Source organism: Channa argus, chromosome 20 (genome assembly GCF_033026475.1).
Source record: "Channa argus isolate prfri chromosome 20, Channa argus male v1.0, whole genome shotgun sequence".
Lineage (NCBI taxonomy): Eukaryota > Metazoa > Chordata > Actinopteri > Anabantiformes > Channidae > Channa > Channa argus.
Window position 1 is genome coordinate 5380234 of NC_090216.1, and position 27187 is coordinate 5407420.

Sequence of the window (27187 nt, forward strand, 5' to 3'; positions counted from 1 at the left end):
CAGAGGCTAAGTCGAAACAAAAATATACATATTCATACCTGTGCTTGAAAGTTTGTGAACACTTTAGCATTTTCTCAGTTTCTGCATAAATATAATTCACAGCAATATTCATCTATTTAGTTCAGTTTCACTGGAATATTATCTAATCTTAAATGTCTGGGTGCAGCAAAAGTATGTGAACCCCATAAAGCAGTTTTATTCATAAGGATGACAATCAGGTGTGAATCTGGGAGGCCAAGCTTTATTTGAAGGAAAGAAATGTGGGTCTTCGTTCTGAAGACTCTGGTCTTGGCAGCGCAGCTTTGTAGAAGGGTGTCATGGCTTGAACAAAGGAGATTTATGAGGCTTCTCAAAGAATTTTGACCCTGTCGACTGTCAGGCTGATTGCGTTCAAGTGGAGAACACTCAACCCCTCTTTTATCCGGCGTAGGAGCAGTCACCCAGCAAAGATCACAACAAGAGCAAAACCTGTAACATTTTCACTCAGCATTTAAAATAGTTGATAAAGATGAATAATCAGTGGTAGTTTGCCACTGAATGATCACACTCAGTGTCGTGGAACCCTGCACTCACCAGCATTGTCATCATGAAGATGTGTGGTCAGCTGGTGATAGCTAGTAGCTTAAGCAAAATAAAGTCTGTAAAGGGAGAAAGTCAAGGTGGGTGACAAAGCACATTTTTTCATTTCCGTTGAAGTACTTTTATTTTGTAAAATCCTACCGTAGTTTTAGCCGAGTTCTGTAATTCTCTCTCAGAATTTCTTTACTTTTTAATAATATTTTCTGTTGGACTTAAAATGCATGGAATGAAAGTCACTACAACCAATATTCACTACAAATATTATATATATATATATATATATATATATATATATATATATATATATATATATATATATATATATATATATTAACCTGTGGGTCACCATTTTAGAGGTGACAAAACTAAGAACCTTGGTTCTACAATGTAATATTTTGCTACCTTGTTCTCAAAGTGATCGAATCCCAGTTTTTACAACTCAACCTCTGCATGAGCAGGGCTCCATATTCTACACGTATACACCATCAAAGTGAAAGAGCTTCAGACAGTGGGAAAAAAAAAGCTGCTATCAAAGTGATTGCCACCTGCAGAGTGCCCACTTTATGGGGCTTAACATGGTGAAGTTAAGGGTTATTTCATTATGTTATTGCACATGTCTGTTTGACTTAATTTGATTCAATATTAGTCCAGTAAAACACACTCAAAGGTCCAACTGAAAAAATCAAGAGCTCGGATTTTACTCAGCAGAAAGAAACATGGTCGTCCAACAGGGTTCGAGGTCAATGAGAATTGCATCTACATGAATTATCAGACAGGCTACTGAACCGTCTGCCCCTGTTCAATACATTTAAAGCACCACTGTTGAGGTTTAATGGTGTTTCATTGTGTGAATTGGGCCTGTGACGGCATGCAGAGATTGAAGGAGGAAAGCTATGACTTCTCGCTGATGTTTTATATCCAATTATCTTCATGCTGAGTGGAGGGGGGAATGGCAAACACGGGTTAAATGGTGCGTTTCATATGTGGTCAAACTCACTTCTGACCTCAGGCTGTGAATATCAGCTGAGCATGTGCTTCCTAGGCATGTTGCACTTCAAGCATTAGATGATGCACAAAATGACAAAGACTCCATAGCAATATCCTATTTCCAAACCTATGTAAAATATGTCTAAAAATTCAAAAACATTGCTGTAACGTTTCACTGACTCAAATTTTAGTTTTAATCAGGAAATTATGATTTTGTTTTAGCTTATTTGAAGCTGATCTAGATTCATGTTTCCATAATGCAATTAAAATGTATTGACTGCATTTCTGTTGCACGCAAATCTAGCAAGCAACAACCCAGCTTATCACTCTTCTGAAGAGTCATGAGTGGCTGGTATAACCATCAAACATCTTGGTTGTATTTCACATCTGTGTTGCCGCAGAATTAATAGAGTCGCCGTGACATAATAGCTGAATTTATGAGCGCCTCTTCCACTCTGGGATGTTCAAGGTCACATCTGCATGTTTGACAACCATGCAGTAGTCAGTGCTTCCATCCCTGCTCTGTTTACAATACAGCGCAGAATCCACAATAAGCAAAGAAATGTGTGAACAAAAAGAAAAATGAGCGTACGAGCATTGGAAGAGTGTAATGTTGGAGGCGAGAGCGAGAGCGCATACAAACAGAGGCAAAATGGCAAGAAATGTAAAAGAACATATTGTCAGATGTAGAATAGCACTCAGAGATGGATGGAATGAACATAAGTGCGAGTGGCTTGTCCTCTCACGGCCAAATTCCGAACGGGAGAAGTAAAAAGCAATGAATTTTCCCTGTTTAATTTCTCAGTGATTTTCAGTTTAATAAGACGCGAGAAACGGCAGAGGAATGAAAGAAAATGCATTTACCACACCAAAAAGGCAATAACCTGAGAAAATAACCATTTTCAATTAGGTTGAGGTTTAGAGGTAGCATGGGAGTTATGGTGGCTCTCTGCTGAATCATTTCTCGCATGACAATTAACTGACAATAAACACTTTAGACTTTACTCAGCCATAGCAAATCCCATTTAATTGCTCTGTATTGTATGCGTACAGATACTGTAATATGTAGGTGTCAGTGAGTCATATAGTGTATATTAATCTCAGTTTATTGGAAAGTTTCATTTAAAGATGTGTCAATAGTGTAAAAATAAAAGTGAACGATTTCATGTTTTAAATCTGTTCCATGTGTACAACATAGCCTGAACCAAACAAACTACAGCAACGATTACACCCAGTTGTTGGCTGGAAACATCGACATCCACCAAGTTCACAAATAACTGCAGTAGCACCAAGCTGCACATAAAACAAATGAAATATTGTACATTGTATATCCAGGCAAAATTTTTTATTAAGGCTTTTTACTGAAAGAGCGTAAGTGCGTAAATGTACATTATTGCTTTTAAACTTCCCTCTGACTTCCCTGTATGAAAATATTTCTCTGCTTCTGGATGCGAAAAACCCCTCCAGATGACATCACCAGAGGAGCTTTACATCCTTAGGAGTTCATATGATGTCATCTGGAGGAGCTGTTGAAAAGTAGACCGACCATTATTACGAACCCTATAGTGTGAGCAACAAGATGACTGAACTGAAGGTTCCTCCAAGTGATGTCACCTGGAGGCATTTTTAGATATGGGGTCTGGACTCTGAGGAGGTGACAATAATTTACCGTGGGGCGAGCAGCTTTCTTGGTGGCAGCAGCAACTTAGCTTAAACACAACAGTACAGTAGTTGATATACAGTGACAAATTAATCCCAACTGTTACACAAACTGACTTTTTCAGCAAAGACCAAACCAGCTGCTTGTTGGCTGTACTGGATGTAGGTCTATCTATTACAGTTCACACTGCATCACTCCTGTTATTAGTTGTTGATGTAGCCGTGTGCCACACAAAGCATTTTGGGAACGCAGATAATAAGGAGTTATTGAGTCATTGAGAAGGAGACGCTTGCATTGTAGTAGTAAGTAAGTCCACCCCCTCCTCTCTCATTGGGGTTTGCTTTCACCTGCATGAGGTCCATAAGATGTGGCCTGAGTCTAGGGTGGCTCTCTCTCCCTCCTGGAAGTTGGTTGGGTTTGATAGATTTGGTTTATTAGGCTTCAGGCTTACTGAGTACCAATGTTTGTTTAAATTGTTACTCTGTGGACCCCCTCCCCTTCTTAGTTATGCCCTTCATTAGCCAGGCATGACAACATATTCTACAAATGATTTCTAAAATTTCCACATAATTTCTCCTGGCTCACTGAATTAAACCTGGTTGGTTACATTACATTCATTCGCTGGCACTCTGCTTTGAATAATTACAACAGCATCACAAAAAAAAGCTGACCTACAAACGTGTAGGTCCAGGTAACAAAGCCCACTAGCTGCTCTAGTAATTATTGCTGCTGCCATTTGGTGGACAACAACACAGAAGGAGGCAGCGTGAGATTATTATAGAGAGACAAAGTCCCTCGGGAAAAGTTTTGGTGGATAGGTCAACAAAACGTCAGAGATGGGAGACCGGTGTTGGAGGAAGTGTCCAGGCACAGTAATGAGTGGAGACCACCGTGTGTTTTCTCCTCACACACAATCACTGTGGTTATGACTTAAAATGTAAGAATTGCTCCTTTTTTTTTGTTTTTTTGTGCAATGCAAACAAAACATGAACTATTGCACCGCCTGTGTAGGCACCTGGGCTGATTAACATACGAGCACACGTGTTCCATCATATGTGCACAAGCTGAAAACAACTGAAAAATGCAACAGCAAACACTTTCAGTGTCGACAGGCCACAACAGGGAGACACTGTAATGTAGCTGCCATAAGGTCTGAAGACACGTCGTTGGAGCAGTGGGAAAAAAACTCTCTTGGGTTGTTAGCAACCCTAAAGCCTTCTTAGTGATAAACCTTAGAAAAAAAACACATATATATTTTTAACATGACAACAAACTTTGAAGAATATTATGTGTTTAGAGGTTCACCTATGTTACTGTATCTGAGCTCAAAACCTATTAAGCAGTACTATTTTCTTCTAATTGAATGTTTCTACAACGAATAATATTTTAAATGGCTGCTAAATTGAGGCAGCTGAATGAAAATCACATCATACCACCCAAGAGCACTTCAGAGTATTACCACTGGGTAAAACTGTTGACAAAACACATTCAGTTTTAAAAGCAGGTCACATTTCATTACCAATCCATCCCACATGCAGCACATTGTCAGACAAAAGAAAAAAGGGTGGGGGGGGGGGGGGCACAAACTTCCGATATGACCGCCTTAATTGGCATCGTCTTTTAAACGCAAAAGTCAGTCTTACATGAAATCAGTACAGTAGCAGAGCCGTAGCACAGGAAGATGCTGTCTGTGAGTCTTCCTGGATGAGAGTACTGCCCAATCCCGCTAAACACAACAGTAAAGCAGAGGCCAGCATTCATTTCTGACACTTTGACAGACAAGTGAAGATGAAAACCACTCAAGCTGAGATTTTTAGAGGACTGCAGAACTAGATTCCAGCTAAGATTTCTTGTCATCTTGCAAAGTGGTTCATTGTGCAGTGAATGAAGGTCGCAGGTGCACCTTCGACCAGAATAATGCACTGGTAGGGGGAGCATACCCGTCCTTTCTTTGTCTACTACTTAACATCACAGATTAACATTTTTAGCAAAGGCTGGCTGACGTTTGATGTATTTCTATATGCTCTAAAAGTCGTTGGTTTGAGAAATACTAAAACTATATGTGTGCCTGTGTTGAATGGCATGTTTTAGCCCGATAGTGGGAGAAACTGATGAATGGTTGAACAAACAAAAGTGGAGAAAGTGGAGCAAGTTCCATTCGGTTTATCGTGTCCTGCTGCCATATTGTACGAAGTGATACTGACATGACACTGTCTACGTTTGACTCACTGCGCTTTGCTGCAGCTTCTGTTTTACTCATTCCTAATAAAAAGTCAGTTTGGGCTCAGATAATGCTTCTGACTTCCGATAACCTTGTGGCGAATAAAACAAAAGAACATTTTCAGGAAGCAGTTAAAAACGGAAATTTGTTACCACATCACGATGAAGTAATTAAAGTTGCAAATGGAGTTTGAGATTTGCCTCAGTAAATATGCAGTTTAATTGAGGAGCAAGGGGTGATGTTGGGTGTGTGCTACAGTACTTATTGGTCCAAGCTCTGTGTGTAGTGCTTCATTTCTAAAAATTAGCAGTGTCAAATATTACCCACTATTGTGGGATCAACAAAGTAAAGTTTGATATGTATCGTGCTCGACTCCAACAGCCAAAGGATGGACTATCATCCAGCTCCACAGATTCTGTAAGCTTTACCAAACCTTTTTAGCTTCTTTCAGCAGTCTGTTTTGAGTCCCCTATTTTGGTTTTTCACACCGGTTTTATCACCCTTGTGTCTATAGCAGCGAAAGTAGATCATTGTTTTCAGTAAATTATCTCTAAGAAAGTCACTAATTGTTGCCTGCGGGAAAACAAACTGACATTTTAGATGTAAATGAAAACCCATTTCACCTGCTTCATGTGTTATTGACGTATTCCAGCTATGGGCCAATGTACCTACTCAGCATGTTAGCAGGCTCAGCAGGCTTTATCATGTAATACTAATTTGCGCTTTTAAACTTTCGGGCACAAACTGATATCTCTTGCGTTTTACCTTTTGTTTCTTGTTTGTGTTTCATCACCTGCACACTTGACCTCCTTGATTTTAAAACATGATGTAAAATGCCACTCCGATGCCTGAAATATTTGTTACAGCTGCTAGATGTCACCAATTTCCCCCACGTTTTGCCCCTATAAGCTGAAAATTTAAGTCATTTAATTTAAAGGCATGACAGTGTTTGAGTCAGCGGCCCCACTCCGTGTTGGTGAATTCCTCAGGACCTGCTAACCGGGCTCCAACTTAAAGCTCTAAGCCAAGTTAATGCTTACTATAGTGATATGTGGTGCTGCCAGCAGAACCCCCTGGTTATTTCTAGACAGTACAATGAAATTTAAAACTGTACTTTAGAGAAAATTGGTTTTTGACATTTGCTTGTAATTGATTTAAAACCGTGGTGAGTAGTGATCACACTTACCACAACTATCTGTTCAGATGTGTGACAAGTCTGTGGCAAGTTTACCAGCTCAACATTTTTCTGCCCTCTGCATTTTCTCCAGTTGCACAGGAAGCTTGCACTTCATCTGTGACTGCTATAACTCACCACAGTGACATTCAATTTAGGAGGGAAAGGACTGACTCTGTTGTTTTGTCACAGCACAATTGTACTTTTAAGTGCAGCAATTGCATGTGCTTGGCTAAAAGAAACATAATCCTTTTGTGTCTGATTATTTCTAGATCATGCACAATATTGGTAGAGTTGACTAAATTAATAAATCACTATGCATTTTATGTTGCTGCATTTATAGATGAGTGGCTCAGTAAGTAATTCCTTTTCTTAATGGGATGCAATTCCTTGAATGTTTTCTAATTGTTTGTGCTTTAATTGCTTCCCTAAATTGTTCATCCAGATTCATCATTGTGCATCATGTAATGAAATGTGCCGTCTAATCAATTAATTGTTCAGTGTAATTATTAATTAAGACTTGATTGCATCTCCACAGCAGAAATGAGGGACAAACTTGTGGAGCACATTCCATCACAAAGCTGGGAAAGAAGGTGTCAGTCATCCGGCTGTGTATGAAGAAATGCTGACATTTATCTTTCTGTCTAAAGAAAGCAATAATTTGCCGTGTCGATGTTAAAAGCTGTAATATGTGACTTTTTAAAACGTTGTGTTTTTTAGTTCAAATACACTCCATAACTTACTTAATGTGGAGCGGATCTAGAAATAGTTTATTAGGGTGGCCAGACTGTACATGCACAGAATAGGGTGGCACATTTGGAAGTGCATCTAAAAGGTTTGGGGACCAAATTTAAAAACCTTTGTGGAAATAATAAACTGCATATCATTACTAATAGGGTTTGCTAAATATATTGTTGACAATATATTTAGCAATAATAAGTGTTTAGTGTCACAAATGTCAAAAACATAACTTTTCAACGATTTTTAACTCCAAATAGTCAACAAATAACAGTTGGGGAGAGGTAAAAACTCATCGTTTGCACAGGTAAATTGCTACAAAATTCTACTTCTTCAAAACATATGAAACCACCTTTATTGTACATAATAATAAAAGTTGATGTATTCATACAGACGGTGTTCTATTTCAGCTTCAGATCTGGCCAGTTCTCCATAACTTGAAAGTCCTAAAGCAGGTAAATACCACCTTCTCGCGCTGGCATTGGGTGGCACCTGCGGTGCACAATCAGATTTTCCCTCTGGCTTCGCCCTGGATGTCACATGACACAGATTTACAGAACATGACTGGCATTTATAAGCATGTCCTTTTTTTTTTTTTTTTTTTTTTAAAGAGCAAGACTCACCCTTCCAACCAATCAGAGAAAGCCAAACTTGGTGTGTCCCATACAAACTGCTATACGAAAGGGCACCCTGCACATATTTGTGACACAGGGTCAGTGTTTGATGCCCTGGGTGAATTGATTTTGATTCTCATGCTACTGCTTGATTTCCCATGTTTCACATTTCCCATGTGTTAGTGTGTATGATGCTGATGGCATGAATTTCTTGTTGTACTTGGATTAGTGATTGTACCTTTAAGACTCAGTGGGAAATGAATAGTTTTTATGTTGTAAATAAAATAACCCACGTCAGGGCGGCCCTATTGGTCAAACCTGTAAAACCTGAAGACACTCCCGCTTTGTTCATCTGAGCAAAGGCTGACATTAAGAGCAACTCTGGGTTGTTCATCACAGTGTGTGTGCGTTGTAGGTGTGTGTTCACTGCACTCTTTTAAAGAACTATACAAAGAGGAGAAATTCAAACTGACAGAGAGGGGACTCTGAAAGCAAAGGGTAAGACCATTACTCGTTTTCTTTACTCTTAATGGCCTTCACTCTCTCCCTTTCCAAGTTGCTTTCACGGCAGCAGAGGGTGATGGAATTTCATTAGTTATGATTGAAAACCAATGGAGTTTTGAAAGCAGAATGAGATGGAAAGGTGCACTCAAAATGCCAGTGTACCCTCCAGATGCCAGCAATCTAATTTACTGTCAGTGGTAATAAATGGGGAGCCACCGGATGGCACAGATAAGATGGTATTTCACCATCAGGGTTATCATTTAATATCTGATAATGTCTGTGGGGAGCAATTGTATCTGACAGTTAAAACAGGGGGGCTCAACTCCTGGCAGGAGAAATGATCATCAGCATGGAAGAATTGTTAATCTGTCAAATCAATGTGACTTCACTCAATAAAGTGTTCGTAAAGGGACTTAAGTTTAGGCCACAGTGTTAATGATCCGCTCTTTAAAAAAAATGGAGCGGTTCTGTGCATAATATGCTCCATTCTCTGCGTTTAATAGGACCAACGTGTGCGCAGATTCATCCGAGCACAGACATCTCACTTGTTGAATAGAACGGATTTCACATTGAGAGTGTTGCACATGTTTGTTGTTGTGCGCGGGCCTCTGCATTTCAGGGGAGGTGTGTGTGTGTGTGTGGCAGGAATGTTACCGGGCTAGTTGCAAAAATTCCTAAAGAGAGATGAAGGAGATCACACCCTAGTAAGTGTTGTGAAAAAAAGATCACAAAACAAAACCCAATCACAGCATTATGGCAATGGACACAGGATGTTGCCGTGTAACAAAGCCTTGATTGTGAGGCCTGAGAGCATGGGAGTGGGCACGCAATATGGCTCATATTATTCCCTGTGAAAATTCAGCTATTGTGAAGCCATGGCACACATAAAGCACACTGTTATGTTCCTGCCATTTTCTTCACAGATCCAATCCATCTGTCTGCAAAACTACTTTATTCCACTTGCCCTCTGTCAACAAAACAATAAAATAATGGGGAAAGGTGAGAGTGAGGTGTGGGATGAAAAGCACCCGGACACGATACAAACTCAGCCCGAGAAATTAAAGGACACAGAGAAGAAAAGCTCAGGGAGGAGCTGTCCCGCGTGCTGCTTGCGGACAAGGGACTGTCTGATGAGCCCAGAGTGCGGCAGGGCCCTTCAGATCTCCAGTGTTGTCGCCATGTGTGGGATGTGCATCCGCATGTTTGTATGCAAGTATCAGCCCTGCTTATTAAAATTTGATTGGAGACACCAAGTGGAGATAATCATTTTACAAACAGAATTATTCCAACAGTTTATGTGCTTCATAGTATTACTGCTGTGCAGAAGAGTTAATTTATTTATTTATTGGTTAAATTCCAGAGCCCGACCTTGGACAGCAGGACCAGCTTTGCAAGGCTGTGTTGATTCTCAGCATCTTCCAGACGGAGAGTTAATCCTGAATCCAGCACAAGCTTAAATAATCTTTCCATACCGTTTTTACGCTAAACAAAATTAAGCTGCCACTGTGAAAACATCAGACTTCAGTGGGGATGTTCACGAAGGAGTCGTTTCACGCAATAACATGAATGAATGATTGACTGCATGAATGGGACTTGGATTTGAATGTGAAGGTTGATTCGGGACTCAGAGGACTTTTGGATTTATCTCTTCTGATTGTTCGAAGTGCCACAGTATTTAATCACTGCAGGTGTTGTCCATTTATTCGTGAGATGTTTTCTGTAATGTAAAAAAGGAAATAAAATATCATTCTTCTAATAAAACCTGAGCTTGACTGTGTGGAGGATTAGAGAACAGGATACTGTATACAGTAATAATCCCATTATCTCCTAAAATAACAATACTACTGAATGACCAGATGGCAAAGGAAAAAACAGGACAGCTGTTCAGTTTACTGCTGCTTTAATAGAGACCTGATTAAACGTAAAACACAACAAAGTAGTGCAGGGATAATATCTACATACAGCAGTAACATGGTAATAAAGGTTTAATATTTACATAATAACAAGATGGCAATATTTCTCTATTAACACGGTAACAAGATTATGCTGATAATAATAATATGATAAATCATGGTAATAATTACGTAAAAGCAAGGTAATAGCACAGAATAAACTAATGCCTAAAGCTGTGGTAATTAACCGGAAACATCGAAACTATAAAACGGGGCCTTTAAAAGTGGAAAACTACTTTATTTAATGGCAACATCTGGAGTGGTGGAGATAGACGACCTCCAGAGGTGAAGCCCCCAGCGAGAACAAATGTGTGAAAATCAGGACTGAGCCAATATAAACTGGACATTTGGTCACCTCACACTTGAGTGACAGCAGTGGGTCTAAAGTGTCGATTTATACAGGTCCATGTCTCACATGTTGTCCAGTGGGATGTAGCGTGGGTGGACAGCAGAGGATTGTGCGAAGTGCTGTACATAATAGAAAGAACATTTTTGCACTTTCAAAAGCAGCTAAATTCAGCACTGAGACCATAGACATAGATGCTTCTCATCGTTGTTGTCATTAAAGAATCCGCCACGCACCCACTGGGTTAAATTTGTTTTCTCATATTGCCTGAATAAGGACACACAACAGCATGGCTGGAAGGGTGACTGCAAGAGCTAATCGAGGGGCCTAATTTCCTGTTTCTATTTCAGACTGTTTGACTGTTATCAGAGCATTCAATGGAGCATTATCAGTCTTTACCAACTCAGATGAATGGTTCAGTAGCCTTTTTCCCTCCAGTCCTGTCATGAAGAGAAGTGACAGTCAATGTTTATAAATGATTATTAGATCCCGACGTTCACCTAAATCAATTGACACCACACAATGACAAGCAATGAAAACTACATGAAAACAACCTAATGAACCTACTGGGAGCTAGAAGGTCAGCTACTGAACCAAAGTTATGGGCTTACACCTCATCAGCTTCTTGATGAGATGTACATTAAACTATCGATTAAAAAAAGTAAGCAAATTACAATGAGATCCACAATGAAAATCTTATGTGAATGGATGAACATTCTTTTGTTCCCGCTGCTGTCTCACAATTGAAGTTTTCCATCAACCAATTGAGTTCAATTTATTGTGAAGTAACTGGCATAGCAATCAGTGCTAAGCAGGACTGTAGTTTACGTTGTTGACTTGCTCAGTTTTGCAGATGCTGCACATTTAACAAAAACTCCGAACGTCTCACTGTATATAGCATGAAATATTCCTATTTGGAAGAACATGTTTAAAATGTTGTCACATGTGTAGTCACTGATTTTCGGCTTTGAAACTCAGCTCCACTTACACTTTCCAGATGACAGCTGCACCATGTGGAATCGTATAATTTTGTCACATACAGGCAACAAGCAAGCGGGAGGGTAAGTGCTACTGCTGCTGCTGCTGCTGCTGCTGCTGCAAAAAAGTACTATGTCTATGACATCAGGAATCTTCCCAGGCCTGTCTCCGTCACCTATGTTCTTTAGGAGCTCCCTGGGGATAGCTGTGACATTTCAGAATAACTGGGTGAATAGAGCCTGGCTAGAAACTCCAGCACACTGGATAATCACCCTTTGATCATCGTGTACTCTCCCAGTGATGCCTTGTATGCACAATTTCACTCTTTCCACACATAAAGTACTATATTACATAGCAACCAGAGCGGAACAGCAAACTTATGTGCTCGTCCTACGTTTGAAGCGGTGGTGAAGAATCGAAACCCTGTGTAACAGACACAACTAAATGTGATCATTTATAATATGAGCGTTAATGTTCGGGTAGAAACCTACAGAGACATGTATGATGTATTTATGCATAGTTTCTGAAAACGGTGTATAGGTTGAAAATCCTCCTCTTTTGCTTTTCAGTTTTCATTTCATTCCCCCTTTTCCCTCTGCGTTTTTCTAAGGCTTCGCTATTTCTGCCATTTCTGCCTCTTGCGTGCCACCATATCAGTGAAGGCATCCCAATACAGGGGTGACATTTCAAGCAGACAGATTAGGGCTTCTCTTCAATTAATTTTGCTTTCCTTCCCCTGTTAAATACACAATCAACCAAAGGCAAAATGTCAGAGAAACAAACGAGGAGCCACCATGTGGCTGACAATTACCACCAAGCACCTCACAAATGCCAATATGTTAAAGTGGGAGCAGTGTGTGGGATGAATGGGGACAAATGGCAATCTTTGAGGAGCGGCGTTGTTGCAGCAGCGGGGACAACGGGCACGTCTGTGGTTAGGAGCCTCTCTCACCAGATGTAGAGAAAAACAACGTGCCGCTGAAAAGGTCAAATGTTCCTCAAAGTGTAAAGGTTACAAATAGATTCTACAGGATCTTACAGTCACCAATATATATTTAAATGCCTCACAAAGCAAATGTTTGGCAGGTTTACCTTGTGATTTTAGGTGAGTTATCTGAAGCGTAGAAGCGGTTACTCATTGCTTATTACCTGCCGAGAAAAGTACCAACGGCAGAAGTAATTACTTCCTCTGTATTTTGCTTTCTCTTACTCGCTCTAGCTCCGTGTTCAGTGTGTCTCATGAAATCTCACAGAAACAAACGCAGTCACAGACCACAGTCGTGTTCTTATATCGAAGCATTTGCAGCATTTCCAACTTAAGATCTATATATAACCCAGTTGACGTGTCCTTTTAGACAATTCAGAATGAAAATAAGGTTTTACTGTGTCGAAGGAGGCAGATTTACATCAATTACATTAAGTAAAAAATCATGTGCTTCCCTAAAACGTACTCTTTTAAATGTATGACTCAAGTTGAAATACGTGCTAAGTACATGCTATAAAATTACTTTAAGTTCAAAAGTATATGATTCTCCAAAGAGATATTTCTTCAATCCAATCGAGTTACAGGACTCAGTTCAAAAACAAGTAACTGAATTACTGAGTTAAAGGTCTTTGCCAAAAATACAGCCGACAGGAAGCAAAAACACAGGTAAAAGGGTCAAAAACTACATTACAGAGAGTAATAACACTGGCAAACAAGACAACCTGGCAACCAGGAGCTGGATAAGTGAGGCATAATGTCCAGGGTTGGGGATGGAGAACCTCAGCGCATGAACAGCAAAACACAGGTAAATAACTCTGAACATAATACATTAAAAGAGTGGTTTTACTTTTGTAAAAGTACAAAAGTACTATAGTAGCATTACTGATGAAGTTGGCAAAGGTGGAGCTAATTCGAACCGCTTTATATACTGTTAGATGGCAAGTCCAGGATATATCTCAGACTTTTGCAGCTTTCCTACATCATGGGTCCTCAAACTAAGTTAATACAACTGTTCGCTGTCTTACTTCTGGTGAGGGTTGAGACAGCAAGGGAGGCTCCAAGCTGTTCCTGTTCGATAGCGATTTGTTGTATACACACTGCGGCCCCTTACCCGTGTTGCCAAGTCCATCTGCCGCTCCCTCTCTGAGCCGCCCTCATCTCTCCAAGCACACACCTCATAGGGCTAAACGTGCCAGACGCTAGGTGAGTCGCACAAACCGGCCTCCTCCCAACCCTGAGGGAGACGAGGCGAGAATGGAAGAAATCCAGTCAGGTGAGGAGCGAGCAGGCCACATTATGTTTGCGGGCAACAGAAATTCGTCTTGCTATTCCAAGTCAATTTAATCACCTTTTTTTTTTTTCTTTTTTTTTTTTGCCAGGATGCACAGCCTGTGATTGATTTGGCCAGAGGCCAGCCTCCCCACAATTTGTTGCATAAACTCTACATTGATGGGTCATTACACTAATGAAATAACGTGACAGAGGCACATAGATAGTAGAATTAAAGTTCTTCATAGCCTCTGGCCGTGGTTGGGCATCTAGATTATGAAATGCTTTAGAAATGCTAAATTGCTTAAGTTCATTGAAGTTGCTGGTGAAAAAGGCTTTGAATCGAGTGTCACTGTGTCTTGTTATCTGTGTCTGCACACACACACACACACACACACACACACACACACACAGAAAACATTATAGGACTGTTTCCCAGCTCACCTTCCCATAATAGTCCACATTAACTGTTTTCACAGTTAAGCCCAAATCATTCAGTACTTAAAGGTGACGTTTTGAGGGAAATTAAGGTTTTTATAAAAGTTAAAAGTTGATTTGCTACGTCAGCTGAGAAAGAGTCAAACACAAAACTTGGCATCTTGGATGTACATTATGATTATGTCCAGCACAGTGAGATTACGTAACTTGACGACTCATTCAACTCTGGTTTGTTTCGTTTTTTTTAACCTTGAACTTTGTTTTCTCCACACTTTTTACTGCCACCGCAAAGATAAAAGAAGAAGAAGAAAAAAGGGATAAAATGTTCAGGTATGCACTGTTTGTGTGAGTTGCACCTGTGTTTGTGTATGTTGTCGAGAGCAAACGAGAGGGAGAGATGAGAGACGGCGGCAGAGAAAGAGAAGGAGACAGAAAGAGATGAGATTTGTGATCTCATCTGTTCACCCGGGGCCTTTCTCCAGAGCGGCCTTTTACCGTCGTCAATCATCTCCATGGAGACATCTTAAAACTCAAATGGATGGGAAGCTCTGATGCATTTCAAACATGCCTGTGATACACATTTACAGAGATTGTGGAGGGAAGCTGCTTCCTGTGTCCAGCCTGCCCCACACAAAACTCCATTTACAGTATTTCTAACTGTAATTTACTAATACAGGAAGGGTTTGTTTCCCTGAGGGAAACAATGTGGACCAGTTTCACGTGCAAGGCCCACACACTCAAATCCGATACGAAGGAAGAGTTTATTGGAGATAAAATGTATAAGTAGCATCTGCTGAATAAGAATGGCGAACGACGTCTCGAGTGAGGAACCGCGGTTAGACGGAGTGACGACTGCAGTGTGGGACCATGGGCCAGGATGACTGCAGTTTATGGACAGTTTGGGGCAGGGTCTTTTATTACTCCATGCCTAGCAGACCTCCCTGGCCCTGCAGATACAATAGAATAGAGAGAAACAGCGAAAACGCTGTGACAATCGCGGCAGGAGGCCGTTTCTAAACGACAGAGCAGGAGGGGTGTTTTTGAGGTGTGGTCCTGCTTCCGTACTTCAAAGGCTTAATAATTTCCTACTTTTTACCCCACAGTCACATCCAAGCACGTTGGTTATTATCATCATGAGATGCTTGCTTGTCAATATAGCAGCCATATAGCGTATTTTTTGTCAATGGCTCTGAACAATGTCTTTCTGCATAAGAAATAAGTGCTAAATTCATACTGGTGCCAACCGAATAAAACGGGTTCACTTAAAAAAAACAGGGATTGGGATTTTTTTAGCAGATTCAAGCAGTTGGCCTCTATCAAACTAGAGTTGCTTCAAAATGAATTGTTGCCTGAGACATCCAGATTCACCCAGGAATCTAACAAGCATTGTCTCAGATGTTTCTGAACAATGCACAAAGTCTGTGTAGAGACTCCAAAGTGATGCGTTGCTTTAGGATGAATATATATGGAGCTGGCTATAGGGAGAGCAGGAGAGGTTAGCGTTCGGTCTGTTTGGCAGATTGCACTCCAAGATGCCCTTGTCTGATTCTGTCCATGAATCAGGTCTCGCTACTGTCTCCTTCCAGCAAACAAACAAAGCTGATGCAATCCTCTGCTTCCTTAAAGCTTGATCAGAGCAAGTCAGGGTCAGTGCTACCATACAGAAGAAATAGAGAGCATATCATTAGCATTATGGGCCTCCACAGATTTATCCAGGGTGCTTTCACTGCATTCTCACAGCCAAGACCAACTTTAACACTCAGCTTTGTTGTTCCTCCAGAGGATGTGGAAGGAAAATTCAATGTACTGTCTTCGGTTTTTCTGACATTTTAACTTTAAGTCTTGTCTTTTAGCTGACGGCCTTTACGGCACTTACTGTTCTTTGTCAGCATAATCCACTACCATTAGAAAAGGCAATATAAAAAGGTCCCCAAGGATAACTCTAGACTGCAAGAACTACTTTCACTCAATCATCCTCCAATGGGACAATAGTGGACCATAATGGACCATAGTGCCCCATGGAACATCCTCTGGTATAGTTGTAGACATTTTCTCTAATAGGGAAAAAAATTAAACCCTTTTTTAATGTAAAATAATCTTTATTCTTGATAATAGGTGACTGTTATTGGTAGAATAACTAGCATTGGTACAGAATTAACCTTTTGGAACCCTAATTTTAGCCATACATTAAAACTTTGTCACAAAATAAGTATTATGCCTTTTAAAAAGCGAGATAGTGGAAGTGGGAACACACCGTACACCACATTCATCAAGATCATCCATCACATCTTGAAACGACCCTGAATGCATTCTAAAAACAACAATGTAAAAACGCCTCCTCGCACACAGCTGCAGCACACAGGTCCTTTCTGTATTCAGCCAGTGTCTTCTGGGATGTATCGACTAGCTCTCTCTGGGTCACAGAATTTTGTGCCTTTGAAATACTACAGGATGTATCAAAAGCAACCCCAGTCTTCTAAGTACTGGATTGGGTAAATCAAAAAGCTTTTCAGATTGTACCAATATGATGCTAGCACAAACTCTCCTTCTCCTTCTCTTTTGATGTAGAGGTCGACTTTTGCTTTGCCAATTGAATTCAGAGAGATTCTTGAAATGAAGATGAATTCCAATTAAAGTGACAGTCTGATTAAATTGAAGTTCAGAGGCCCACAGATGAACTACATAACAACTTGTTGCATATGTGCCTATTTTCTACTTTTCCTGTTCTTATGAATGTGTCTGCCTGTAATGTGACATATTTAAATGTCCAATTATTTAAAAAAAATAATAAAATCTTGATTAAAGCTTTTACAGTTAAGGACGTTTTATAATAGTGAATTCAAGGTGTTTGAAAAGCTTCTCTTCTGTATTTTTTTCAAGTGTTCTAAGAAAAGAATGTTGAAAAAAGGTAAAAAGGTAAAGGGGTTTGTAAACTCTTTCCCATTTCCCAAGTTGCCCCAGCCTGTTGAAGAAATCATATCATTTGGAAATAGCTATAACTGCAAGGTTATTGCTTCTTCAGAAGCATCATTTGTTAGATGGTATTGTGAGCCGGGTGGTGACAGCGTTACGTAACCACGAGGCTAAAAATAAACACACCCTAAACAAGTGGAGCCATCATAAACCATTAAATCGGATGTTAAGAGACACGAAAAGCTTTCCAGCAATTACAAGAGAAGTTTCTTCAAACACACTGTTGCCATAAACTAAAATTTAGCAGCCATTTTGATCTATCTTGATAAAAGTGTCGAAACTGTGAAACTAGTAGAAAAACCAAACAAATAAATACTCAACCACTGTATAACCATATATTTTTCAAGAAGTCCTTGTTTGGTGCATCTGCCAATTAGTTTTTTTGTTTTTTCACTGTAAACATTGACGTTAAAGCTGTGTATTTAATGCATAATTGTAATGCATAATCAAATAGGATCATTATGCTACAACTGTTTGTCGGTCCAGATGAATCTCGACCGAAAAGTTGCGAACAAGCCCTAAATTTGCTTATAGTAAGACAAATAATGCAGATATAATTATAAAGATTGAGATAAAGTAATGCATAAATAGAATCATTAAAATATATGTTTTCTTCAAAATTGTAAACTTAATCATAAAATATTTAACTTGTGAGTGTGATACCAACTGGTATCAACAGGTCAAACTATTTTTTTTTCAGTGCAGAAGAATTAGAAGAATATTGATTCCTAGTATCATATAAAAGTGAACCTGGCTCTTTTCCTGATTAAACGTTTACTTAAGGAAAATTTTAAGTTTGGGAGTTATTCTTTCAATAACATTAATTCCTCTAGCACCAAATGCCCTAAAATATGAAAAACTATATTCGGACACAAATGTTCTGACGGGTTTTATTTTTATTCAAGATCTGATTTAAATTTCCCAGGATTGATTTACAGAGACCACGTTCACTATAAACTGTTTTTTCTGTGAGCAAATGGAGTCTCCTGCTATTTAATAAACCCGATTCTACTTTATCTTTACTGCTACCTCAACAGCTTTGTCCTGTCATCCCTCTGTCTCTGCAGGACGGTTCTGGCCCTCCCTCTGTCCCTCAGCACTCTGTTTGTGCCGTTCAAATGCTTATGCTTTCACTAGATAGACTGGATACATTGTTAAATAAAAGCAGACAAGTGTTTGTCTTTTCAGAATAATTGATGTCAGAGAACCTTTTCTGAGTTTGTGATTGTGTCAAATTTTGTAAAATACCCCAAAGTACACAGAAACCTACAGACCTAGTCATTATAGTCATTATTGATTTGTTGGCAGATTAACTCGAGGACCAGAGTAGAAAGATAGCTGAGCTTCTCGCAAACTCTTTAATAATTGAGGTCAGAAGCATGAAAGTAATAACAAGCAAATGAATCCAGCAGTTTGTATATACATGATCAAGAGGCATTCATATTCTCTTGAAATGCAGAAAAGGTAAACATGTGGTACTGTACAGCCACTGGGCATTTTATAAGAAGTGTGGAAAATTACTGTTTAATTCATTAATGAAATTCTCAGTGGAGAGCTGGTTCTGAGCCGCTGTGTACCTGATCTTTGTGATGATGATCGTCTAATCCTTTACTATCAATAAAATGTTAATCCACATGATCTTTTCAAACCCAGATTTATTAACTGTGACAGCCACGAGCTCATAAGCTGTGGTCCTACCAATGAGCAAACTCTGTATATTACTTGTTACTTTGCAAATCGGTTGTCTATGCAACCAAGGAGTTGTTTTTTTCCTGTTTTCTTTTTCCACTGATTGCATCTTTAAAAAGCTTTGTGAGGTGACTGTCTGCAGTCTGCTCAAACGGAGACCGCTGGTGCAAAATGCCACTTAAATTTAGATTTAATTAATGTAATGTTGCAGCATACTGAGGTGTCGCTGGATTTAAATGCTGGTTTTGTACAAGATCCTGGGAATTAAAATGGAGAAATAAAAAGCAGAAAGTATAGAGCCTTTGAAACAGCAACCTGCTGCTTAATAACAGGTAGGCAAAACTAATCTTTTCTTTCTTATGAGAACAAATTATGAGGTATCATGGAGTTAGACCAAAGTCAACAACTGGCAGCTTATCGTGCATTTTGAGATATTTTTAAAAAAGTGTGTCCAAATGAAATAGGAAGTGGATTTTGCTGTTTGTGATGTTATACTAAACACCACAGCCTCATCTCTACAATTTTCTACCACATTATCAAAAAAGGTAACTTACACAGTATGTTGATAGGCATAAATCAAGTAGTCATAAGAGAAACACCTCATCACGTACAGAATTAATAACTCACTGATGGCACAGCAGCTAAATGTTATCACAGACACAGGTGACAACAGCTGGGCATTTGCCCACATATGGCCGCATGCTCAGCAAAGTCGTCTAAATTCCTGGATCTGCTGTTCTCTGCTGAGATAACAGCCATGCTGCACCTTAAATGAACTGAAGGGAATGTTTTGCCTTTGCACAGCACTTTTCTACTTTACTGGTAGCCAAATCACTGTTCACTGCTTCTCATTCACCCAGCGATGGGGAAACTGGCTTACAGCTGGCCCGACTGACCTGACCCAACTAACTCGAGTTCAGTGTCTTGCTTAAGTACATTTTGACAGATGACAGGAGGCGCTGGGGATTGAACCACCAACCCTGTGAATGGTGGACACCCTGTACTGATCCGCAGTTGTTAATAAAAGAGGCCTTACGACTTCCAATGTGGAACAATGATGAACTAACATTAGCTTCTGTCTGCCTGTCAACAATGGTAACGTTTGCATCGCTGAAGCTTTGATAAACAAAATTCCATGCGTTTAACGGTGCTGACTGTTCACATTTCACATCCTCATTGCAGGACAGGGTTATTTATTGGGGCCCTGGGAGCTCGTAGCATTGCAGTTCGAAAAACACATAATACACGAGCAAATAAAAGCTGTGGCTTCACCAATCTGTTGTAGTCTTTTATGTTAATGAAGTGTTGCCTCTTCCTGAGCAGTAGAATTCTTTTTACACCACACTTGTCCTCTTAACCCCAGGTGACATTATTACAACTGAAATTGAAAATGAAGTAAGATCAATAGAAATGAGGCCATGAAATAAAAATGGAACTGAAGCTAATGAGACCACTCAAACTACTTAAATGGAAATTCATATTAAATCCAAAAATGACATTAAAACAATAGTAAAAACATCAACTGCAACACCAACCTGGAGAAAAAACGTCAACCCCAGCACTGGATACAGTACAGGCCTCAAGTCACAAGAGCTGCAATTATTAACATGGTTTAACACAACAACAGAAACATGGCTACATATGCTATGACTCAAAACAGCATATCCTAACAAGAACGAGTATTATTGCTGAATGGTCTCCTTATTACGAGTTACGATCAGTTTGTGTTTGCTCTACTCTCTACTTTTCCTCTGATTATATTATTGAAGTGGAAAATTCTTTTAGCCAAGTTAAAAAAAAAACAGGTGCTTGCTTCAGTTTCCACTGCAGATTGTTAATTTGATCTTTCTATTAGTGCTTTTTCACAGCAGACATTGTGACTTGTCATAACAGGACAGGCTGGTGGTTGACTTCATGTATGCCAGGCCAATGTGTGAGCGTGCACCTCACCTGGACCTTTGAAATGACACATCTAAGTGGAATGAAGCCATCAATTACCGTAATTATTTCCCTTTTCTATGACATGGCCCAGTAACTCTGCTTGACATCTGCATCTCGTGCATCCTCACCTCAGTCTCACTAGTTTTAATTCATACATTCCCACCTGTGGTGTTTTTATGCCTTCATAACCATCTCCCCATCACTAATGGCATCATTTCTGTCATTGCCTGGTAGGGATAATTACCCTGGTGACTTAGCATGTTGTTATTGGTGTTTGCAGGCACGTCTCTTGAAGCCAGCCCCAGCAGCAGTCTGGATCATAGCCTGGTTCACTGGCTCTGTGGAAAGTGACCTTCTCCATTGTATAATTTACACTAGACCCCAGTGACCTGGTGTCCTCTGTTCCAGCTGGAGTACACTGTGGTGCAACAGATGCCATATTAAGCAGTACCCCCACCACGGCATCAAGCAGCATCCAAAATCCCTCTATTGTCACAGTGGCCTCTCAGCTGGACATGGAGTGAACTGTATGTGTGTGTGTGTGTGTGCGCATGTCTTTATATGGCCGTGGTCTGCGTTGTTGCCAGTCCTCACAATTTCAAATGGCTGATTAAGGGTTAGGACTAAGAATTAGGACAAAGTCTGGGGTTGGGTTAAAGTTAAGGGAAGGGCCTGAGAAATGCATTATGTCAACGAGTACTACAAGTCCATTTAGGTCCATTATCCGGTGAGGTCTCCCAGTAAAACTGGACATACGTGTACATGTTTACACTTTAACACTTATGAAGGCTACCTAAATAATTATGCACTCTGAAGTGCTGATGTTTTCCCACATCCCATTCAGATGAAATGATCCGTGCCTGCTTTAAACATAATGGTGGGGTAATTTTGTTTTAGCGCTGTTCCGTTTCTTCTGAGAGCTATCACACATTATACAATTAGGTTATATTAGAAAACTATAAAGCTGTACATCGTGGCACCTTCGAGAGACAGATTTAAAGCCTTATATTCCCTCTCTTGGCTGACCCACACACATTTCAATGCAATATCCCCCCCACCCACAAACTGACAAATTACATTTTCTTCTCAGTAAGATGCCATGCTTGCATCCATTGGTTTATTTAAGGAAAATTCCAGCTTGGTTGTAACCGTGACACTTGACCAGATTCTCTGAAACCATCCATTGCTAAGTCTGTAACAGCCTTTGGAGCTGAACCTGTAAAGATTTCTGTAAGAATATCCTTGGGCAAATCTATAGTCCTGTTTTAGAAATGGGGGAACCAGGAGAGCTGTTGAAAACTCAAAGAAACATTTTTTTTTTCTCCCTCGGATGCTAATTATTGTATTTGAGTCATACTCTGACTAAAGCAAGAGAACATCACAAGTAAATTCTGGAACGATATTGATTTTCTTCCAGCCTTTCACACATAAACCCAGAAAGTTTTTATTTACTGCATGTTCCAAAATGTAGATGCTTTTCTCAAGCTTTGTAAAATTTGTTAAATAAACAAATATGATCAGGGAACACAAACGCAAACTAGTGTCTCTTTTCTGCAGCTGCACTGCAAGGAAAGTTTGAATCAGGGCTTTAAAATATTTCTTGACCTGTGGATAATCAATACCTTTACTCCACTATTAGACGTGAGTGGCTAAAGGTTGTTGTTTTCTGTAGGGCATCTCTCATGAAAAACTGATTTTGTTCATTCCATCTTTTTTGCCTTGATTTGTGCCATGAGAAGTCCTTTCAGGAAGTGTGTCAGCAACAGCCAGACATGCAGTATTATTAGCTGGGTGCACAGCTAACACCCAGAGCCACCATGCAGTGTGATTACGCTTGCCCCTGCAGTTTAAAACAGATGCTCTTCAGCAGCACTGGCAGCACGGAAGAGCCTGAGGCAGGCGGCTATTTTGGGTAAATTAGTAAAGACAACAGTTGCTCCCCAGGTTGATGCTGCCATGCTGAGGTGTGGGGCAAGGCGACAGAGTGGAAAACATAGACTCAACCTGGGCAGCACAGCCCCGCAGGCGTTTGTCATTTGGAGGCGCTCCAGCGGACAGGTGGCTGCTGTGGTCGACTGCTCCCCGTGCACCTTATCCAGGTAATTAGCCATTCAGCTCGGGTACACAGGAGAAGAGGGCAGTCGTTGACAGACACAGCTATAATGAAGACAGGCTTACTGTGGAGACATTATTTTTGTACACTTATCATCCAGAATATGTCATCATCAGCTCTACTAGAAAGCCTCAGCTTTTACTTCATACAGCTACAGTACACCACCCATTGGGGTCTACAGAAATGACCATTGAGGGAAAACTGATCCCATCCTCACTTATGTTCTGCATAAGTTATTTATTGAGGGTGTGTCTATTCCAAAAATACGTTTAGCTATCGTTGCTCTCAGAGAAGCCCTAGCAGTCAGTGCCACCTGCAGGATTAGATGTCATAGAAAGCAATACTGCGGACGCCCCCCCACCAATTACCGCTGGGAGCACATTGAAAAAACCCTGCACTACTGTTTGCATTTCCATCCATCCATCCATTATTTTAACCGCTTATCCTGTTCAGAGTTGCGGGGGGCTGAAGCTTATCTCAGCTGTCATAGGGTGAGAGGTGGGGTACACACCGGACAGGTCTCCAGGGCCAACGCAGCGAGACACACACAGACAGACAACCATTCGCATTCACACCTACGGGCAATTTAGAGTCAACAGTTAACCTAACATACATGTATTTGGAAAGTGGGAGGAAACCAGAGTAACTGGAAGCAACCCAGGCAAGCACAGGTACAACATACATAGATATGTGAGGATGCTTTAAGCCTTTAGTGAGCTTTAAGCACCAGAAATATCATTCATTCCTATAAGTCATTTCTATAAGTATAACTTTTAAAAAAAAAAGTTGTTTTGCTTATTGCGCCAAATAAAATCCAATGGCAATAAGCATCTTTTTCTGTACTTTCAAGGAGAGAGTTGATCGGTGCCCAGTAAGCAGTGGCCTGCCCTAGTTCATTATAGGCTTGATTACTTATAATATCCTGCTGTGCTCATATTCAGCATTATATACTAATTACTTCTGATTGGCCAGTCAAACCCCAGTAACCCCTCCAGTGCTACATGAAAGCATTGACCTCTACCAACAAGCATATAGACAGAGTAGTGGTAATGAGCAGCCATTTTCCACAACATTATTCTAATGATGACTTCTTTATGCCCTTTTGGCTGTCTGAAGTTCTGCGAATGGGTCTTTTTCAAGCAGCACAATGCAGTTGATGTAAGTGGGCAGTTCACTGTTTGAATGTTCGTCACATAGAGTTGAAAGTTGTTGGAGTAGTCTAGTGGATAGTTGTGGGTGAGTCAGTCAGCGATGATAGGCAGTAAATGGGTAAAGGGAGTTATGTAAATGGGAAACCTGGCTGGTTCTCCTCTGCTGGGAAATCAGGTGGCCATTTGAATATTCAACCCCAGGGCCAGTGCTCTAATTCCGTTCCCCTCAACATGCCACACAAGGAGAAAGGAAGTGACAAAATGGCAAGGAGTGCACAGGCAAGAATTTGCATTTTAATGTGCCTGTCGGAATCACTTTGGATAAGAGCTGAGAGTGTGAGGGGCCGCACAACCCCACAGGTCGGCACCAAACAACCTATAATAGCCGCCGCCCAGAAAACAACATCCTGCGTGAGAGGAAGTGCTTGTGAAATAGGGAAAATGGGGGAGCCGGGGGGGGGGGGGGGGGGGGGGGGGGAAATCAATGTTGTTGGGAGAAAAGAAAAAGTTTGGATCCTCAAGGCAGATTAAGGCCCAGGTGGGCGAGGTAGAACAAGTAGACAGGCTGGAAATACCTTTTTATTTGGAAACTGTTCTACTTTTAAGAGAAGAAAGTACAAACCAACAGCTTTGAAAGAACTTTTTCTATAAGCTGTGATGGGAAACATTGCTATTAATTGCAATGACAGTCTAATTATAAAGACTGTCTTCCTGAAGGACAATTGAATTTGTCACGTCTGGACAAACATCCAATTCCCAAAGCAATAACTGCCAGGAAGAAATGTTTTTCAAAAAAAAAAAAAACCAAACCATACACACACAGATCATTATTCTTTTCTCTTTATACTTAGAATATGAAAATATTTTTCCACAACAAAGTAAACGCATTGTTGTTTCATCTCTACAACTCTTACGAGATGACGACAGTCCTTTTGATAACAGCAGCATCCGAGTTCATCTTCACACCGTGGCACTGTTTAATGTCCTCAATCACATTGTCATTTGGCAGGAGGTGAGGTGAGTATCGAACGCCTTGATTAAATCAGTTCAATTCTATCCCCGTCGTTACAGGGAGTGTATCTTTCAGCGTATCGATGAGTGTGTGTCGTGCCCTGGCAGATGCAAGGACACTGAGTGAGTGGCAGTCAGGCGCTTGCACTGTCAGGGACGGTCAGAGAGCCGACAGCCAGGCAGCAAGGCCAGACATCAGGATGCTATTGAGGAGCCAGAGTCATACTAGAGGGATGCATCGCTAAGGTTGATTCACCTCACTGTAGGAGCCATTTCATGCTTTCAAGGTCCTCCGTACAATACAGCTTAATGAGACTGCAGTCTCCTTGGATTACTAAGCAGCTGCCACCAATATTGTCTGCCTGTCAATAGCTTGAATATTTACTAAATCTGTTTCACTGAAGTATGTTAACCTTGAGACTACATTTCCTTCAAACCTTTTCTCGATATATCACATTTTTGTGATTCTGAGCCAAAAACTTTACTCGAGACATTGTTAAAGGAGGACATCACATATTTTCAACTTGCTTCCCACGGCTCCGGCTCCGGCTCGGGGAGCACATGCACATGTATGGTATAAAATTTCCACACGTTAAAATGTCCCTGAAGTCGCAGGTTTAGCTACCAAACCTGATTAGTTATACAGAAAGGTTACCTTCATCACCGGGACGTTGTAGGACACACGTCTGTCTTCCCAATTGTCAAATTTACAATAAGCCTAAATTGGACAAATCTACAATAAGCTTAAACAAATTCAAATAACTTTGTTCGCCCAATTGTCCCTGTGAGCCTTTACTTCACTTTACTGTGTTGCTGCTTGTCAGAAAACCTTCAGAAGCAGATTGTTAGAACAAAATAACAAATGTCGGGGGCCTTTTATTTGATGTCTTTATTAGACAGGCATGAAACTTGGCTGGAATGGACTGCAGTAATTTGCAGTGTTTAGCCATCAGCCACTAAGAAGCCAGTCAGTTTTTACACTTTAGTCACATGCTCACTTGTGCACAACTTTTCTCACTTCCCCCGTTTCTCCCATCACTTCCCGTTCACTCCATTCTCTACACTTCCAATATATTTCATAATATTTGTTTAGCCACTCAGTCAGGCCGCCGTGCTCTCTCTGGGCCTCCTGTCTCTGCCAAACCCTTTACCGTTCTGTTGTAATCCGACCTGGTCTTCCGAGCCATTACTGCACCAGCTCTCTAAGATCCGGTCCTAATGCAATTGGGAGAGATTTTCCATTCTCACTGTTTCCCAGTTTTCACTTAATAAAACCCATCTCATTGTTTTTTTGGTCACAAACAGAATTTCGCTTCAATTGAATTTATGGAACTGCTCTCGGGCGTAGCAGAAACAACGCCCTTCGATGCTGTAGTTCCTTTCAGTGTAGTTCGCTTGTCGGAGCTTTTCATGCATTTTACCTTTGTTTTATGCAATATCCACGGATTCCACTGACTATTTGAATTTAATTTGGGCACCTTTCACTCCCAATTTGGCTTAATCGAATTTGCATCAAATAAGGGAAACACTGACCCTCAAAGTCTGATGCTTAAGAGGCAGCAAAAGTTAAGAAGTCTTGGTGTGTAATTTAATTTCGTGCCTTTACAGTAAGTAAATAAGCCAGAAAGAAACAGACAAAATAATAAGAGCAGCTCAATCAATACACTGTAACTTCAGAGCTTCTTTCTCTCCAACTCAGGTCTTTTGTGCAGGGTCAGTGGGGACACTTAATGCAGACTTCAGTCGGAGGAGATGAGCTCCTCACAGGGCTCCTGAACATCCATTTCCTCGAGGGAAAAGGATTCCCGTGGGTTTAGCATGCAGCTGATGGCTCACTTGATTACCTACAGTTCTCTCCACTTCC

At 40.5% G+C, this 27187-nt stretch overlaps 1 protein-coding gene and 1 long non-coding RNA gene across 2 annotated transcripts in view; both read left to right on the forward strand.

Annotated features, from left to right (window-relative positions):
* Window positions 1-27187, forward strand: part of rpl38 (ribosomal protein L38) — a 422602-nt gene that overhangs the window by 330525 nt on the left and 64890 nt on the right. The window lies entirely within an intron of this gene.
* On the forward strand, window positions 8312-10238 carry LOC137106218 (uncharacterized). The gene is made up of 3 exons (XR_010911904.1): window positions 8312-8471; window positions 9401-9686; window positions 9838-10238. It is a non-coding gene; the product is annotated as an uncharacterized lncRNA (long non-coding RNA).